The sequence below is a fragment of the Rattus rattus genome, chromosome 7, assembly GCF_011064425.1.
Source record: "Rattus rattus isolate New Zealand chromosome 7, Rrattus_CSIRO_v1, whole genome shotgun sequence".
Taxonomy (NCBI): domain Eukaryota; kingdom Metazoa; phylum Chordata; class Mammalia; order Rodentia; family Muridae; genus Rattus; species Rattus rattus.
In genome coordinates this window covers 22,298,586-22,317,595 of record NC_046160.1, presented here as the reverse complement: position 1 = coordinate 22,317,595, position 19,010 = coordinate 22,298,586, and the positions used below count along the sequence as shown (strand labels likewise).

Sequence of the window (19,010 nt, the reverse complement as noted above, 5' to 3'; positions counted from 1 at the left end):
CTGTTCTGAGACAGGGTTTCTCTGAGTAGCCCTGGCAATCCCAGAAATAGATCTGTAGACCCGGCTGTCCAGGCACTCAGAGATCCTCCTGTCTCTGTCTCTCAAGGGCTAGAGCTAAAGGCATGCACCACCACTGCATTCTCTCATCCTTAATCTGATGTTGTTCAAGAGCTGTTGAGAGAAAGGAAATTAGCGATTTCAGCCAGGACTCTGGAGAATGGCTGGAAACTTGCTGTGCACTTTGGAGAGCATTTGCACTAGGAACTCCTTGGCATGCTACTTATATTTGGATGTTCCCCACCTAATTATTAGATCTGTAACTGTTTCTGTTGGAATACAAATAAGGTTTACTCTTTCAGCTCCTAGGGTTAGCACCTGCTTTGTCATGATGACAGCAGGTCACCTCACTTGGCCTAATAATTAGCTGCTGAGGCAGAACGTGTGAGCACTGAGATAGCCTGAGACACCCTGCTTATTGCAGCAGTGAGCCTCATTGCATTGTGGGAGCTTAGCATCTACTCTTAAGTTCATATTACCAATTGGAGCACATGCACTTACTAATGGATTCCTTGATGCTAGGAAAAGAGACTTAATAAATATTGTATGATATAATTTTACTTTTTATTGTAAGTGGAAATGGCTCTTAACATGATACCTAACTTTAGACCCTGAATTTTACTTTGGTTGAGCAAAGTCAAAGGCTTAGATAAATGAATTACTTGAGTGAAAACTCTGTCAGCAGAAACAGTTTTCCAGCTGCTACTCTTTATTTGCCAGAGATAGGAACTGAGTGCAAGCTCAGGTAAACTAAAGGGAGAGCGTGCTCTGCTTCTGTAGTCTGCCTGCACAGCAGCACACTAGCCCTGTGTCCACAGGTTTCAGATCATGTGGATTGACCTTCCAAGTCTGTTCCTTCCGGAACTGTTCTCTACCCCATTTGATGTATTTGTAGGGAGAAACTGTGGTCCATAGAACAGCAGAGAGGCTACTGAAATCATCAAAGTGTGATTATTCATCATAGTATTCAAAGAAAGAAGGATTATTTTGTAATTATATGCACTTGACCATATAGAGACAGGCTCTGTGTCTGAATCCATGAATTTAGACAAACAAAGATGGAATATTTATTTATGTATACTGAACGTGTACAGGTTCTTTGTGTCTGTGTGTGGGGTTACAATTACTCCGTAAATGGTATAGCAGTTATTTGTAAGACTAGATATTTGAAGTCCATGGGAGGACGCACATAGGTTATATGCAATACTCTTATCATTTTATAAAAAAGTATGAATTACCAGGTAGAGTTTGACATCCATGAGGAGTCCAAGATACTCAGGTATGACTGGTTTCATCCTCAAGAGAAAGAGGTAATCATTAGAAGACACCGCTCTTAATTTTGTTAGAGTGAAAACTGGTTCTGCATTTTTATTTTTACTATTTGCTCTGTATGAAATACTAATCCTAACAATACAATACTAAAAAAGCATTGCCTTTTCCCCTAGTTTTCCTAAAGACCACACTCTGTCATGAAAGAAAAGACTCTAGTTTTCCTACTAAATTTTTTATTAATTTAGTAGGCTATGCTCCTGTCTGCAAGCATATCATAGCATCAGTAATGGTGTCAGGCCTTGGTGCCTACCCATGAAATGGATCCCAAGTTGCGCTAGTCACTGGACTGCATTTCCCTGCAGTCTCTTCTCCATTTTTGTCCCTGCAGTTTTCTTTTAGACAGGAACAATTCTGGGTCAGAAATTTTGTCTGTGGGTTGGCAACAGCATCTCTTCACTTGAGGCTCTGTCTGTCCACTGGTGGTAGACTCTTGAGTTCCCTCAGCCCACTGTTGGGCACTTCATCTAAGGTCACTCCCACTGATTCCTCAGTGTCTTACCTTCCAAGTCTCTGGTACTTTCTAGAGGGTCTCCCCATGCCCTCCCCCGCCCCTCCATTTTGCATGTTTTCATTCGTTCTGCTAGACTTCTGAGCTTCTGTCCTGTCCCCACTTCCCTTCTCCTACCAGATCCTTCCCTTCCTTTTTCTCCTGTGATTATTTTCTTCCCTCTTCCCTCCTCACTTGGGCCTTTCTGATTGCTATACTTCTTACAGTCTGTGGGTCGTATCTTAGGTGTTCTATACTTTTTGTCTAATATCCACTTATTAGTGAAGACATACCACGCATGCCCTTTTGAGTCTGGGTTACCTCACTCAGGGTATTTTCTAGTTCCATCCATTTGCCTTCACAACTCATGGTTTCCTCATTTTTAATAGCTGAGTACTATGCCATTGTGTAGATGAACCACATTTTCTGTGTGTATTCTCGGTTTGAGGAGCATCTGGGTTGTTTCCAGCTTCTGGATATTACAACTAAAGCTGCTATGAACATAGTGGAGCACGTGTCCCTGTGGCATGGTGGGGCGTCTTATGGGTATATGCCCAAGAGTATAGCTGGGTCCTCTATCTACAGCTGGGTATCTATTTATTTACATTTTTCTGAGGAACTGCCAGATTGGTTTCCAGAAAGGTTGTACCAGTTTGCAATCCCACCAGCAAGGGAGGCGTGTTGCTTTCTCTACACTCTTGCCAGCATCTGTTGACACTTGTTTGGTTACAGTTCCGCCATATTTATATTATTTGTGACTATTGTGAAGGGTGTTGTTTCCCTATTTTCTTTCTCAGCCCATTCATCATTTGTATAAAGGAAGGCTACTGATTTGTTTGAGTTAATTTTATATCCAGCCACTTTGCTGAACTTGTTTCTCAGCTGTAGAAGTTCTCTGGTAGAAATTTGGAGTCGTTTATGTATACTATCATATCATCCCCAAACAGTGATACCTTGACTTCTTCCTTTCCAATGTCTATCCCTTTGATCTCCTCTTGTTCTCTTATTGATCTAGCTATAACTTCAAGTACTATATTGAACAGATACAGAGACAGTGGGCAGCCTTGTTTTGTCCCAGATTTTAGTGGGATTGCTTCAAGTATGTCTTCGTTTAATTTGATGGTGGTTGTTGGTTTATTAAATTGCTTTTATTATGTTTAGGTATGGGCCTTGAATTCCTGATTTCACCCATACTTTTAACATTAGGGGTGTTGTATTTTCTCAAATGCTTTTTAAGCAACTAATGAGATGATCATGTAATATTTTTTAGTTTGTTTATATAGTGGATTATGCATATATTGAACCATTCTGGCATCCCTGGGATGAAGCCTACTTGATCATGGTGAATGATGATTTTGATGTTCTTGGATTCCATTTCCTATGATTTTATTGAATATTTTTGCATAGATATTCATAAGAAAAATTGGTCTGAACTTCTCTTTCTTTGTTGGGTCTTTGGGTGTCAGAGTAGCTGTGGCTTCATAGAATGAATGAGGCAGTGCTTTAACTGTTTCTATTGTATGGAACAGTTTGAGGGGAATGGTATTAGCTCTTCCTTGAAGGTCTGGATATTCTGCACTAAAGCCCAGTGAGTTGGCCCAGGGCCTTTTTTTTGTTGGTTGGGAGATTTTTAGTGACTACTTCTACTTCCTTAGGGGAATTTCCTGTTTAGATAGTTTACCTGCACTTGATTCAACTTTGGTATATGTTATCTGTCTAGGAAGTCATCTATTTCACCTAGTTTTTCCAGCTTTGTTGAATAATGATTTTCGTAGTAAGATTTGATGATTTTTTTTTAAAATTTCCTCAGTTTCTGTTGCCATGTCTCTCTTTTTATTTCTGATTTTGTTAATTTGGATACTGTCTCTGTGTCCTTTAGTTAGTTTGGCTAAGGGCTTATCTATCTTGATGATTTTTTCAAAGAACCAGCTTTTGTTTTGTTAATTCTTTATATCGTTCTCTTGGTTTCTAATTGGTTGATTTCAGCAGTGAGTTTGACCATATCCTGCCATCTACTCCTCCAGGGTGTGTTTGCTTCTTTTTGTCCTAGAGCTTTCAGGTGTGCTGTTAAGTTGCTAGTGTAGTATCTCCCCAATTTCTTCATGAGGGCACTTAGTGCTATGAGTTTTCCTCTTAGCACTGCTTTCATTGTGTCCCATAAGTTTGGCTATGCTGTGTATTCGTTTTCATTGAATTCTTGGAAGTCTTTAATTCCTTTATTTCTTCTCTGACCAAGCTATCTTTGAGCAGAGAGTAGTTCAGTTTCCATGGGTGCGTGGGTTTTCTGGGTTTTTGTTGTTGTTGTTGTTGTTGTTGTTGTTGTTGTTGCTGCTGCTGTTATTGAAGTCTGGCCTTAGTCCATGGTGATCTGATAGGAAGCATGGGATTATTTCAGTTTTTTTTTATCTGTTGAGGTTTGTTTTGTGACCGATTATATGGTCAATTTTGGAGAAGGTACTATGAGATGCTGAGAAGGTATATTCCTTTGTTTTAGGGTGAAATGTTCTGTGCATGTTTGTTAGGTCCACTTGGTTCATAACTTTTATTAGTTATGTGTCTCTGTTAGTTTCTGTTTCAGTGACCTGTTCATTGGTGAGAATGGGGTGTTGAATTCTCCCACTATTTTGTGGGGTTCAGTGTGTGTTTTGAGCTTTAGTAACATTTCTTTTACAAATGTGGATGCCTTGCCTTTGAGGCATAGAATTGAGTGTTATCTTGGTGTATTTTTTCCTTCGATGAATATGAAGTGTCCTTCTCCATCTCATTTGATAACTTTTGGTTTAAAATCTATTATATTGGCAACTCCTGCTTGTTTATTGGGACCAATTGCTTGGAAAACTTCTTTCCAGCCTTTTACTCTGAGGTAATGTCTGTCTTTGTCATTGAGGTGTGTTTCTTATATGCATCAAAATGCTGGGTCTTGTTTATATATCCAGTATGTTAGCTAATGTCTTTTTATTGGGGAATTGAGTCTGTTGATGTTGAGCGATGGTAAAGACAGATGATTGTTAGTTTCTGTTATATTTGTTATTGGGGTGATATTTGTGTGTGTGTGTGTGTGTTTCTCCTTTTGGGTTTGCTGTGAGATGATTAATTTCTTGTTTTTCCTTTGGCATAGATACCCTCTTTTTGTTGGAGTTTTCCTTCTAGAATCCTCTGTAGGGCCAGATTAGTAGATATATATTGTTTATATTTGGTTTTGTCATGGAATATTTTGTTGTTGTGTTTTTTTTTTAAATCTATGATGATTAAGAGTTTTGTTGGGTATAGTAACCTGAGCTGGCATTCGTGTTCTCTTAGCAGATTGTATATTGTTAAACTCTTATTGGTGAACATCTCTTTAGTAATATCATAGGCGATTGTCAAATGTCACTGGACTGGAGGGCCAAGTAGCCATTATTTCCTGCTGATAGTGTGTCTTAGTTACTATTGCTCTGATGAAATACCACAGTCAAAAGCAACTTAGGGAAGGAAAGGTTTATTTGGGTTCCATATCCTGAATCATATTGGAACTGGAGGGACAGGAACCTGGAGACAGGAGCCGATGCCGAGGTCAGAGAGGTTTCTGATTGCTGGCTTGCTTGTCATGGTTTGCTCAGTCTGCTTTTGTTTTAGAACCCAGGACCACCAGCCCAGGAAGTGCACCACCCACAATGGGCTGGGACCACCCCCACCAATGACTAATTTAAAAAATGCCTTACAGGCATCTACAGCCCAATCTTCTGGAAATATTTTCTCAGTTGAGTCTCCCTCCTCTTTGATAATTCTAGCTTGTGTCAAGTTGACATAAAACTAGCCAGTTTATAGTGCACATGATAAACATAACCTTGCAAAAAATATCAGCAGCAACATTTCTTTGGATAAGAAAATGTCATGCAGTCTACATAGTTGGGGAGTGTCCCTCCACAGGATATGGTTAGGTCAGGCCAGAAGCAGAGCCAAAACCGATTTACTGTGACTGAAGTATGTAGACTTCTGGTTTCTGCAATAATCTTACTGCCTTCATTTTATGTGATACAGTGAGACTATTTATCCCAATGGAATGCTTGCTGAAATTTTGTTCTCCTGTGGAATCTGAGTCCTGATACTATGAAAATGAACTTCAGGTGAAAAAGCCAAACCATTCACCTGTCAGGAGACGAAGTGGTCATCTTTCTTCTGAAGCCACCCACTGTGCCTGTCTAATCTGTCAGGATGCACAGGGAAACACACAGTTCACTCTGCCATGTAGAGACAGAAAGCAGATGTGATGGTGAACCTATCAGGATATGTTTAGGAACCTAAGACAGGCAGAGAGTTGCAGCGAATACCCTGCTCGTTAGCATACAGTGGTTCACGCCTCCCACTGACAGTGAGGGCACTACTAAAGCATCCCTACTGTTGCCAGTATTTGATTGGTATAGGAGCTGCTTCCTCAGCAGCACCTGACTGTCCTTAACACTTGCCACCAGTCTTCTTTCAGTCAAACCTCGTTTAGCAGATGCTTTTGTGGCCAGGCAGGCACTGAGAGAAAGTGGCTCTGGCTTGGTGTCCTGAAGTAGGACATGATGAGAATGGAGATGAACCTGCAAGCCTGTGCTTCCTCTCACACAGCAGCTGCTGTACAGCTAGAGTTGTTTTCCCTGTGACAGTAGGGCCTGATGTGCCAGATATGCAGATGTTTGTATAAGGAGTCCAGAAGCTCAGAGTTTTAAGTTTATGAATATGAAAATGCCTGCCTTTTTAAGTGGTGGCAAAGATAATTATTTTTACTCTTGTTTATATATTCCAAGTGTGTGTGTGTGTGTGTGTGTGTGTGTGTGTTCATGTCAAGGCATGTATGTGGAGGGAGGTCAGCAGACAACTTGCAGAAGTCATTTTTCTCCCTTTGACATATAGGTTCCTGGGATTGAACTCAGGTCATCAGGCTTGTTGACAAGCACTGCCACTTACTGAGTCATTTCTCTAGTCCAATAAATATTTTCTAACCACCCATGCATGGGCCAAAACAGGAGCGTCTCTTCATGTCATTCTTGACCGTGGATTGTGATAACCCTTGGCCTGATTTGTATGTTCAGTTTGTGAACTGAATGGCCCAAAGACGAGGGACTTTGAACTAGGGTTTTAGTCAGTATCCGAGCCCTACATTGTTCTGTGCTGTGCTGTTATGACTTCTGCAGTAGAAACTCCCAAGTGGATAGCATTTGGTTTTGGTGTTCAGTCTAAACTGAATACCTCAGTATTGACTTAGACTCAGAATGGTTCTTGGATAGGAATCTTTCCCCAAAATCTAAGTGCCAATCATTGTCCTCAAGTACCGCATAATATAATCGATCATACAGTTAACAAATATTAATTGGAAATAATTAAGTGCTAACTGGAACCTACCTATATAGTAAACTTTTAAAAATGCATAGATGATATGGGAACAGCACAGAAAGCTCTAATCTTTAATATTGATTGATAGTATTAATTTGTGGAGTAGCTAATAATCTAGGCTGCAAGAAGATGTTCTTCTGGGAGGCTAGTGAGGAGCGACCCTGGGAGATGAGTTAGAAGCGTTGTGATGTTAGGGTGCTATCATCTCAGACCTCACTGAAATGCTGCTCTTCATCCTGTATGCTGCGTTAGCATGGAGTAGCTTCTGAGTTGATTTCTTTGACCCCATTCCCTCCCGTGTCAGGTCCCTCGCAGGCACCATTGCTAGCATCGTCTGACTTCCTCTTGAAAACAGTGGCAGTTCCTTGTTGGACACACCTCCTAAAGTCCACTCTCTGATGAAGTGCTAATTTCATGGCTCCATACTGTAAGGTTTAAAAATCTGAAACAGGCAGTTTTCTTCACTGTCCTGCCAGGGCTGGGAGAATTTCCAGTGGTGCCATCTTCTCAGCCTACTCTGTTCTCTTCAACTTTTCTTTTGAAGCACTCACTTGACTAATTTAAGAATAATGAGAAGCTCAGAGTGGTTCAAGTTGGCAATAAGAGGAAAGGCCCCAAGATATGTTCTCTACCCTCCTGATGCTGTTCAACCCTTTAGCACAGTTCCTCATGTTTTGATGATGCCAGTGGTAAACTTATTTTTGTTGATGCTTCATTAATTTTGCTACTGTTATGAATGTAATGTAAATATCTGTTATGCAGAATATCTGATATGTGGCCCCCAAAGGGGTCACAGCCTACAGGTTGAGAACCACTGCCCTATGAGGTCAGTGTGCAGAAGAGAGCTAATGGAGCCAGAGCAAGCCTTTTGGAGGAGGACATTCAGCCGGGACAGTAAGCAAACAAAGGTCTGAGCTTGGAAGGTGCCCATTAGAGGAGGTGTGTGTAGGTAGAAGGACAAAGGGGCCCAGAACTATGAGCTAAAGTTTAAAAATTTCGGGGTTGGGGATTTAGCTCAGTGGTAGAGCGCTTGCCTAGGAAGCGCAAGGCCCTGGGTTCGGTCCCCAGCTCCGAAAAAAAAAAAAAATTTCCACGAAGAAGGGAATGACCAGACACTATTGAATGAAGAGCTAGCGGATGGAAAGAAAAAGACATCTAACCTAGTCAGGATCCCAGAGATGGAGAGAGCACAGTGGCCAGGATAGAGGCGTGGTGCTAATGAGTGTACGATTGGTTGGGAAATACACTCAGTGGGCACTTTAGCAAAGGCAGTTGTGGGAATGAGGGGGAAGCTAGAGCTGAAGAGACTGGGTGAAGCCACTGAAACAGTAGCGTCCCATGCAGAAGAATTGCAGAGAAGGCCTTTGTTCTTGGCATCCTGGATTGAGAGAGTCTTTAGGAAAAACACTTGGTCTCTGTTGGCACTTTTGCTTTATCTGTCGTTGAGGTTTCATGACTATCAGTCAGCAACAAAGACAAATTGTCCATGATGAGGGCCACATTCCCTTTTCCTGTTCCCTAAGTTTTTTACTGTTTCTGTCTTGCCCTAAGTCTTTCTTCTGAAACTTTGACCCCTTAATCATGAGACTTGATGAAGGCTGAAGATCTTCAGTCTATAGATTCTAATCTAGAGATCTAAACTGTAGTTTTTTTCTGTAAAGAAATATCATTTAAATTCATAATACACATGAATATGACCATCTTACTGATAGTCTGCCTTTGAAAAGTTGAAAAGCTACTTCAGTTGTAAACAGTCATTTCTTTCACACAATTATGAGAAATATGTGATGTGTGTTTGAAAGTACTTGTGTGACAGTTACACTTTGTGCCTTGTGTCAAGGATCGGGTCTTAATAAATTAGTAGAGCTTTGAAACTTGTCATGCTTCTGTCCTTCCCTTAGGACTGGTGGAGGGGTGTGCACTCTATCTCAGGCAATGAAGTCTTGCATTGTCCTTTACAGCTCAGTAGTGCTTGGAAGTCCCGGTAGCCTTAGCAGGTTTCTGGGAAGGCCATGTGTAATCTCTCCCAAATATCCCTTTTATCTAGTGTTTGAAAAGCACGTCACGGGTCACCATCCTCCTAGTGACTGTAAACTTAGAGGCAGATCCCTCTGTGTGTGTGTGTGTGTGTGTGTGTGTGTGTGTGAGAGAGAGAGAGAGAGAGAGAGAGAGAGAGAGAGAGAGACACTTAAGTGATGCCTCTGAATTTGAGACCTTTTACTTGAGGCAATATTTTTTTTTTTTTTGTGATCCAATAAAGTCACACTTAATAAGCAGCCTTTAGAAAGACTGCTTTAACTCATTCTTGTGCAATCTGGCTTTGAAGCAGAGCAGTTGTCTGGTGCTTGAAAGGGGATAATGAATTCATGTGGAGCTCTCATCTCCTTATCTCAAGGGAAATAGTTTCTGTCTAATCAAATAGGAGGGCGCATACTTTTATAAAAGCAGGAATGTGCACCTAGAAGAAAACACATAAAAGAAGTTCGCTGTGTATTCCGGTAAGAAGCCTGATCTATCCTTGATAACTTGGAGCCAAAATTTGCATTTGGGACTTAATCATGCAGGAACAGGAGATGAACATTTACTCTGCTGGGAAATGCTGGCTGTTTCTTCATTAAGTATGGGACTTGTGACTTTTAGTTCATTGTCCTTGTCATACCTCTCTTCTCTAGACAGAAAAGCCAGGCTTTGAGAACAGTTCTCTCTAGCTAAGGGCCAGGAATCTCTAAAGGGCAAGATAGTAAATTTTTAGGCTGATGTGCCATATGGTTTCTGTCATAACTACTCTGCTGTCATGATATGAAAGCAGCTACGTGCAATATGTAAATGAGTGGGTATGGCTCAGGTCCAATAAAACTTTATTTTCGAAAGCAGGCCTTGGGTTGGATTTTGCTCATGAGCAGTAGTTTGCTCCTCTTCTCAATGTTGCAAGGGGTTGTCTTTCTGTACAAAGATGTGTGGTAGGTCATGGATAGATAAATAAATGGATTTGACTTGACAAGTGTGAGTAGTTGAGTCTCTAGTCTTCCTGAAGAGACCCTTGAGAGCTCTCTAGACCAATCTACCATACAGTGACTGCAATAAGTCACTGTGTTCAAACCAAATCCATAGTGGCCTTGATTTTGGATTTCCTGGCCTCTTAGAACATAAGAAATAACCTACTTTTTGATGCAAAAGTCAGAGGACAACTTTAGGAGTGAGTTTTCTCTTTCTATGGCATGGGTCCTGGGGGTGGAACTCAGGTCACCAGGCTTGGAGGCAGACACCTTTATCAGGTCAGCTGCTTCTCTCACTGCTGTGACAAAACACCTATCGAAGGCAGCTTCAGGAAGTGAGGGGTTGTTGTGTCTCCCAGTCTGAAGATACGGTCCCCTCTGACTGTAAAGGTGGCAGCAGGAGGAAGAGAGCAGGGACCACTGGTGCTCGACTGCCTTCGCCTTTCATTCAGTCCCGCACCCTGGGCCTATGCAATGCTGTAGCCCATTGGCGGGTGAGTCCCGAAACCTCAGGTAATCTAATCTAGAAAATCCGTCTTAGGTGTGCCCAGACGTTTCTCTCCTAAATGTTTCTAGTTCCTATCAAATTGGCAATCAGTATGAACCACATGTCTCAGTTACAGTTTTTACTGCTGTGATAAAATGCCATGACCAAAAGCAGCTCAGGGAGGAAAGGCTTTATTTCATCTTCTGGTTGTAGTGTGGCATGAATCAGGGAGAGAGGCTACAGCAGGAGCTCGGAGGCAGGAACTGCTGATAGAGAAGCCTTGGGAAAGAGCTTCTGATTTGTGACTCTTCGTGGCTTGTTCAGCCTGCTTTCTTATAGACCTAGGACCACCAGTCCAGGATGGCACTGTCCACAGAGTTGCACCTTCTCATATCAATCATCAGTCAAGAAAATGCCCCACAAGACTTGCCCACAGGACTTTTCTCACTTGAGGTTCCCTCTTCCGGATGACTCTAGCTTGTGTCAAGTTGACACAAGGATATCCAGCACACCATCGCACTCAGGTATTTTGTTATACTGATAGGAAGTTAGCTAATATGACTTCTGAGCTTGGAGAAAGTACAGAATAGAAATGGTTGGGATACTATTTAGTTATCTAATGGGTATTTAAGAGTGTTCAATTTATTACTTATTCTTTTATTACTCTGATGAAAGGATCTCATTTAAATTAACATAAAACTATGTTATTCATTTTTTCACACCCAGAGTTCAGAACTCAGTAGCCCACCCCAAATATCTAAATGTGACATGTTGAAATCCTTACAGCAGTGCATTTTTGTCTGAGAACTGAAAAACCATCATGAGCTGTGAATTTTCTCGTTTGGATTTTTTTTTTATTGTTTTGCAGTTTAATTTTGCTTTTTAAAAAATGGTTGCCTTGTGTTTTCTTTAAATTACAATCATAGAGTGTACCAATCTCAAGTGATTATCAGGCCTGTCCCATAGAGAATGCTAACCCCGAAAGTACACTTAGTTCTCTCACAGTGTGTGCTCGTAACACACACTGGCTCATACAGAATTGCTGAACAGTGGGCGCGTGCCAGCATAGTGCAAACATTGCTATGGTTTATAGCTGATTTTTTGTACATTAGCATTTGAGCAGTGATTAATGGTAACCAAATGCAGAATGTACCAGTGTGACTGCCATGAGAGCATCGTGTAGGTACACAGTGTCCTTTCAACACCACAGCCCTCTGATTGGCATGCACTCTGTTGACCTTCACACTGTCTGCTTTCCCATCACTGTAGAAATGAAACAACCCGAGCTTTCCTTTAGAGATCGTTGGGTTTTGATGGAATCTGCTGCTCTACATGATCTCTGTGACCATTTCCTTCTGCGCTCCCCCAGAACTCCACACTTCCAGTTTCTCTTTATAGTCTAGCATTTTTCTTTATACTGAGAAAGTATAACATTGTGAAGAGAAACTAAAGAAGTGCTAAACAGATGTTTGCATGCCAGAAGACTCAATATTGTAAGATATCAATTCTTCCTAAATTGATACATAGACCTAACACAGTTCTAGCAAGTCAAAATTTTAGCAGGCACTTTTTATAGAAATTGACAACCAGATTCTAAAATTTATTTCCCAATACCCAAAGACCCAGAATAACTTACACAACTTTGAAAAGGAAAAGCAACCTTGTAGACCCACACTCTCTTTTAAGACTTGCTATAATACAGATGATGTGGAAGTGGAAAGGGACACTATTTAGTGGGAAAAGGATCCAGTATGGGGTAGACAGGGACGAGGACAGACAAGAACAACGCATAATGACCGTGTATGAAGATGCTGTTATGAACCCATTACTTGGTGTGCCAAATTAAAAATTAATAAAAATTGTGGACAATATTAAGGTATTTTTAAACAAACAAACAATCTGGGTTGTGGTTTTCTGTTACAGCAATAAAAAATAGAGTAAGGAAATATAATATTCATCTGGACCAAGTCCTCCAAATAGTACATTAAACAGAGGTAATGACACTGTCATCTGTTGGTTTTGTTGTTAACAGATTAATACTTCATCTGTCTGCCTGCCCCCTTATATGTATCTTGTCTTGTGCTGTGTATTATGTATTGACCTTGTGGTCATGTAACACCTACTTGCTGTTGGTCATGTATGTACACATTTTCTTGGGGTAGGGGTTGAATTCTGGGTTAGTTTTTCAGTTTCCCTTTTAGCATCCTAGCAAGTAGATTTGGTGAGTAGATTCTTCTGCCTTCTCTACTCCCGCCATTGCCTCTGTGTGTCGATAGAGGCCTGCAGCAATGCAGGTGCTAGCCGCCTACTACTACTTACTACTTACTTCTGCTTAGTAGTGCTTACTTAGTACTTACTACTCTTCTGTACTATCAGCTCTTGATGCCCTCCTAGCTAGTGCCAGCACACACTGTATTTCCATCTTATCTTCAGATACTTCTGAAATGCCTGGCTGGAGTGGTAATACCTGATTACAGTATTTTTCAGATTTGATTGCCCAGTAATGGTCAATTTACCATTAAAACCCAAACCAAACCAAACAAACAAACACAACGTCCCCACCCCCGACTTATTACCAAGCTGTAGTAATCCTGGTGATCAGTCAGTGTAAAGCCATGGAACTAAATAAAATATTCATAACAGATCTATGTGAACCACTGATTTTTGACAAAAGTTCACAGTTCAGAGGTAAAAAAAATAATCTTTTGAATAAGATGATGCTGGAACAATTAAATATCTATACAGATAATAAGGATAAAGAACTTAAATCTAAAACTTTATATTGTCTACAAAAACAAAACATGATAAACTCCAATAGGGGTTATGTTTTCTTTTAAAGTCAGTTTAAATAGTATATATCAAAGGGTTAGTTATTAGTAGCTGGGCATGATGGCACTTTCTAGCACTTGGGAGGTAGAGGCAGGCAGATTCTGGTCTACATAGTAATTTCTAGGCCAATCAGGGCTACTTAGTGAGTCCCTGTCTAAAACCAACCAGCCAACCAACCAACCAACCAACCAACCAACCAACCAACCAACCAACTAACCAACCAAAGAAACAAAAAATGACCCCAAAACAAAACAAAACAAAAAAGCATGTGTCAATCCAGATACCATTTAATCAAAATTTCTTTGGTGTTTTCAATCCTTTTGAGGGTGAGTTCTGAGCAGTTTTAGAGTGATTACTATAGACTTTTGCCTGTATATTTAAGTGGTCAGTGCTAAAAAAAATATTTCCAAACTTGTTACATGCTTAATAATGATGGTGCCTAGACCAGAAGGTTTCAGTGTTACCAGCTTATCCCAGTGCAGTTGCTCTTTGAGATCAGTTCTACTCATGGGCAGCTAGGCTCGTGAGCTCTAGAACTCTAGCTTAGCAAATATATCCTTGGATTATGCACATTTGATTGAGAATTTAAGTGTGGAAGTCTGAAGTGCTTGTCTTTTGGGTATCCAGTGCCTGCCGTTCTGAGTCATGACTCATGGCAATCTCATTTATTCAAGGGATATGTGGTTTAGTGCCATGTTTAGAGAGGGACTCTGGTCAGACTCTTGCCACTGTTAGGTGGAGGCAATGAATGTTTGATCGATCTGCCTTGTGTCTCTTGACCCTTCCTCCTGTGACAGCATCTCATGCCCAGAGTAGAGAAGTAGATCCATAGAGGAGAAGACACACACACAGACAGACAGACAGACATTGCTGCTGGTATTCTATGCCCAGAGATTTCCCCCTCCATTCCCACAGTTCCGGTAGGGCTGACAGCACAGTTGCCTTAATAACTAGGAGAGGTAAGGTGACCTCAGCTTGCCCAGCCAGAGTCTTGGAAATTAAAGTAAGAAGGGAAAAATCATTTTCTTTCCCAAGACGTTTTTATGCTAAAGAAATCTGACCTAGGACTGTGCACAGCTCTGTTCTTCATCACCTCACATCAACACGCCATACAGTAGAATAAAATACAAGCGGCCACATTAATGAAAGTTGCAAGGAAACAACTAAACTAGTTTTACTCTTCTATTTAATATATTATATATTTTCAAAACATTAAAGCATATATGAAAATAAAAATAATATGCATACATAGTTTTTTTTATAGTTAAGTTTTGAAAGTTTTGGCCACCTCTGTTCAGTGTGGTCACATTCCAGTGCTCAGTAGCACATTTGTTTAGTGGCTTCCCTACTGGACAGCATCCTGCTGTGAGGGGCAGCAAAGGCAACCTTCATAGATGAAGAGCAAAGGGGAGAGGTTGATGTTGAGGGGGAAATGCTCCTGTCGGGGTTGATGGCTAGGCTTTAGTGGTTAGTGTGTGAGACATCTGTTGGATATCGCCCCTAACTAAGTTTTATTTTCAAGTCTTTGAGGGCCTTTCAGAGTTTTCTACTAGGTAACCTTTCTCTTTTATGTAGGGTGAATTGGGTACCTATCAGCTTTAGTCTAAAAAATCTTGGCTCATACAATAGAGCACTATTGTCTTCACGTGTTTGACAAAAAAGATTAGCTCAGAGAATGTGGTAACCAGGATGGTTACCCAAGATTATCCTGTTTGTATGCCATAAGCATGATATGGCATGGCTTTCAACCCAAAGTTCGTCTTGCTCAGGCTATGCTTCCTGCCACAGGCATTTGCCTCAGAGGCTCCTTGTAGAACGGACATGGCTTCTTCACATGAAGGAATGAGATCCAGTTCCTTTCGTTGTTACATATTTATTGTAACAGTTCTTCCAGCTTCAGATACATCAGAATGATGAAAATACTTCACAGCAGAAACGTTTTGTCTGGGATCCAGTAGTCTTAGACCTGCTCATTCTGAGTGACTTCAGTGCGCCACTTGACAGTGAGTGGGACGCAGGTCAGCACTCCGTATTTATAGTTCTGTGCGTCTGTTGTCTTGTAGACAAGGTGGGGTACTCCAGAGCGGTCTCATTCGAAGTGTATCATTGTCTGTCCAGGAAACGTCACTAGCACCCGCTAACGATCTTATCATGAAAGAGCAAGACCCACAAGCCTTGTCAAAGCTGCGCACGGTCTGTTCTCCAAGCTGAATAGCGTTAGACAAGGGCCCATGATAATTGTAGAATGTTCCAGTCTTCTTGTTCTCATGCCTGCTGTTGCAAACCTGGATACAAGCACGAGGCTACTGTTCACCATTTTTCAGAATCATCCCTTTAAATGACCCCAGTGCTCTAATATTGACCTGATCATTGATCCGTAGACCCACATGCTTGGGAGTCATCACACCAGAGGCTGACATTTATGTTAGGTAGCACTGGCAATCGATAATTGTAGTTAGCCCATACTTGGTGACACAGAGCTAAAAGTTCAACTTAATTCATTTACTTCATTAGCACACTAGCAATGTTTCATTACTAGACAATAGCAGAGCACATCGAGGCAGTTGAATTTTACTAGGTAGTGTGACAGAAAGCCATGCAATTAAAACCCACGAAGCATAAAGCTGGCTCGTTCGTAAGTATTGCTGCTGTGATCACACTTTTTCACTTTAAAATTATATTCTGGCCTTTAAATTAACTTTCTAAAAAGACACTAGATGCACACTGAGAGTCTTCCGTTTATGATGGTGACTACCGCGCTGGCTCTTCCCCAGAAACGTTAGCTACTGGCAGCCAGAGGAGCTCTATTGACAAGATTCTGCCCTAAGAGTCTTCCCACTGCTGCTGCAGGTGTATCCCCCTTTGTTTTCTTAAATCTGGATAGCCCACCGCATTGCTTTCCTACATAATCTAGATAGCCCACCGCATTGCTTTCTCACATAATCTAGATAGCCCACTGCACTGCTTTCCTACATAATCTAGATAGCCCACCGCACTGCTTTCCTACATAATCTAGATAGCCCACCGCACTGCTTTCCTACATAATCTAGATAGCCCACCGCACTGCTTTCCTACATAATCTAGATAGCCCACCGCACTGCTTTCCTACATAATCTAGATAGCCCACCACACTGCTTTCCTACATAATCTAGATAGCCCACCGCACTGCTTTCCTACATAATCTAGATAGCCACCGCATTGCTTTCTCACATAATCTAGATAGCCCACCGCATTGCTTTCTCACATAATCTAGATAGCCACCGCATTGCTTTCTCACATAAAGGATGGGAAACTACACCTGTGCACGGCTGGGGTAGCTGCCCCAGGTCCTTGACTTGGGTGGTTCTTTCCAAGGACATACATCTTTTACTAGTTCATTAGAATTTTTTAAAAATAATTTTCCAGGCTGGAGAGATGGCTCAGAGGTTAAGAGCACTGACTGCTCTTCCAGAGGTCCTGAGTTCAAATCCCAGCAACCACATGGTGGCTCACAACCATCTGTAATGAGATCCAATGCCCTCTTCTGGTGTGTCTGAAGACAGCGACAGTGTACTCACATACATGAAATAAATAAATCTTTTAAAAAATAATTTTCCATATTTGTGCTTTATTTTGCAATAAGAAGGTTAAGTTGATTTTTTTGTTTTTGTTTTTGAGCCTTATTCTTTAACCCTGTGTAGCCTAGAACTCTGTGGACTGAGTTGGCCCTGACCTTAGAGATCCGCGTATGCTTCCTGAGTACTGGGAAAGATGTATACTACCCACCATGCCCAGCCGTGAACAGATGCTTTAAGAAAACAATGCACCATTGAGCACAGGCTTTGAGGGATTATATCATCTCCACGTGCTCTACCCAGGTTTGCCTGAGAAGCCTAGTGCTCTGCAGTCTCTATTATTGTATGCTTTAGGGGGCATCTTTGGAAAGGAATCCACCCATCCCTTTAATAATTAAACTTTGTGTGTGAGTTGGGGGCTCTACTTTAATTGCACGCTCACACACACACACACACACACACACACACACAGAGAGAAATGCAGTGAATGAGGTCTGGCTGTTTTTACTGTGCTCATCAATCATATCAGCAATTCAACAAATTAAAAATTTAGTTTTTAGTGTACTGTTTAATAATGTTATTGCAAAGATGTATATCTGAAGCTATTAATATTCTTCTTAGTAAACATTTATCACTAAGTAGGAGATTAGTTGTTTATTAGTATACTTTAGTCTAATTTATAACCTCCTGGCTTAAAACTATGCGCGCATCACAACCCAGTTGTTGTGGGTTGGCTGCCAGGTTCCCCGTGGGTCTGTTCTGTGGTTGCAGCCAGATTTAATGGCGGCACTTTTAGTCATTTGGAGGCTTTTTAGGATGAGAGGACCCATTTCCAGGATGTCTTTTGTCAGGATGTCTAATGGTTGTTGACAGGAAGCCCAACTCTCCGTCATAGGCTTGATTGTCTTAATAGCATGGTACCTGATGGAGGAGTGGAGAGGAAGGGAGGGGAGGGAGAGAGGGGAGGGGAGAGGAGGGGAGGGGGGGGGAGGGAAAGGAGGGAAAGGGAGGAGAGCGGACAGGTCGGGGGAGGAGGGAAGGGGAGATTGGGGAGAGGAGGGAGGAGGAGGTTAAGTGAGGTTAAGAGGAGGAGGCCACCTGCATGGCCTTTAATGGGCTCATGTCTGAACTTATCACCCTTGCTTCCTTCTGTTCACTACATCAGAAGTCCAGTACAGCAGGTGGGACATGTGTGTGGGTACATACTGTTATCTTAGTCAGGTTCAGCACACCAGGAGGCAGAGGCAGGCAGATCTCCATGAGATCAAGGGAAACCTGGTTTACAGAGTGAGTTCCAGAGCAGCCAGGGTCACACAGAGGAACTCTGTCTTCAAAACAAAACAAAGCCAAACAAACAAAAACAGTTCAGTAAAGCCCACACTTAAGAGGAATAGGATTAGTCCCCATATTCCTCAGGTAAAAGTGTCAAAGAATCTGTGGATATGTGCTTAGACTACAGGCATGTAAGGAAGGTGGGTGGAGTGACAGACACTGGGGTCTGGGGTTCCGGAGCATCACCTGTTCCTTCAGCCCCTCATGTCGGACTCCAGGCACATGCGCACTGAGCCTGGGCATGCCCTTCATATCTCACTTCCTTTTGCTTCTATTCGGAACACTCTACATTACAGTTTTTACTTGGTGTAGGCATAATTTTCTTTCAACCTACTTTAAACAGGGTCCAACCTCCCCTCTAGCCTACTACCCACCAGAGGTAGTGGAAAAGAAAAGTTATTAGGACCTGGGGGAAGTAGACCTGTTTAGAAATGGTTCTCTGGGGGCAAGTCAAATCTTCATTGTCAGGATACCAGCAGTTCAGTACAATAGCAGACACCAGATACTAATCAGCAGCTGCGGTCCAGTCCTCTTGGCAGACACCACACACTAACCAGCAAGGGCAGTTCAATCCAGAA

The 19,010-nt window shown here is 41.7% G+C and overlaps 1 protein-coding gene across 3 annotated transcripts in view; it reads left to right on the top strand.

Annotated features, from left to right (window-relative positions):
• The window catches only part of Babam2 (BRISC and BRCA1 A complex member 2), a 382,404-nt gene that overhangs the window by 145,705 nt on the left and 217,689 nt on the right, over positions 1 to 19,010 (top strand). The gene's annotated exons all lie outside the window — the stretch shown is intronic.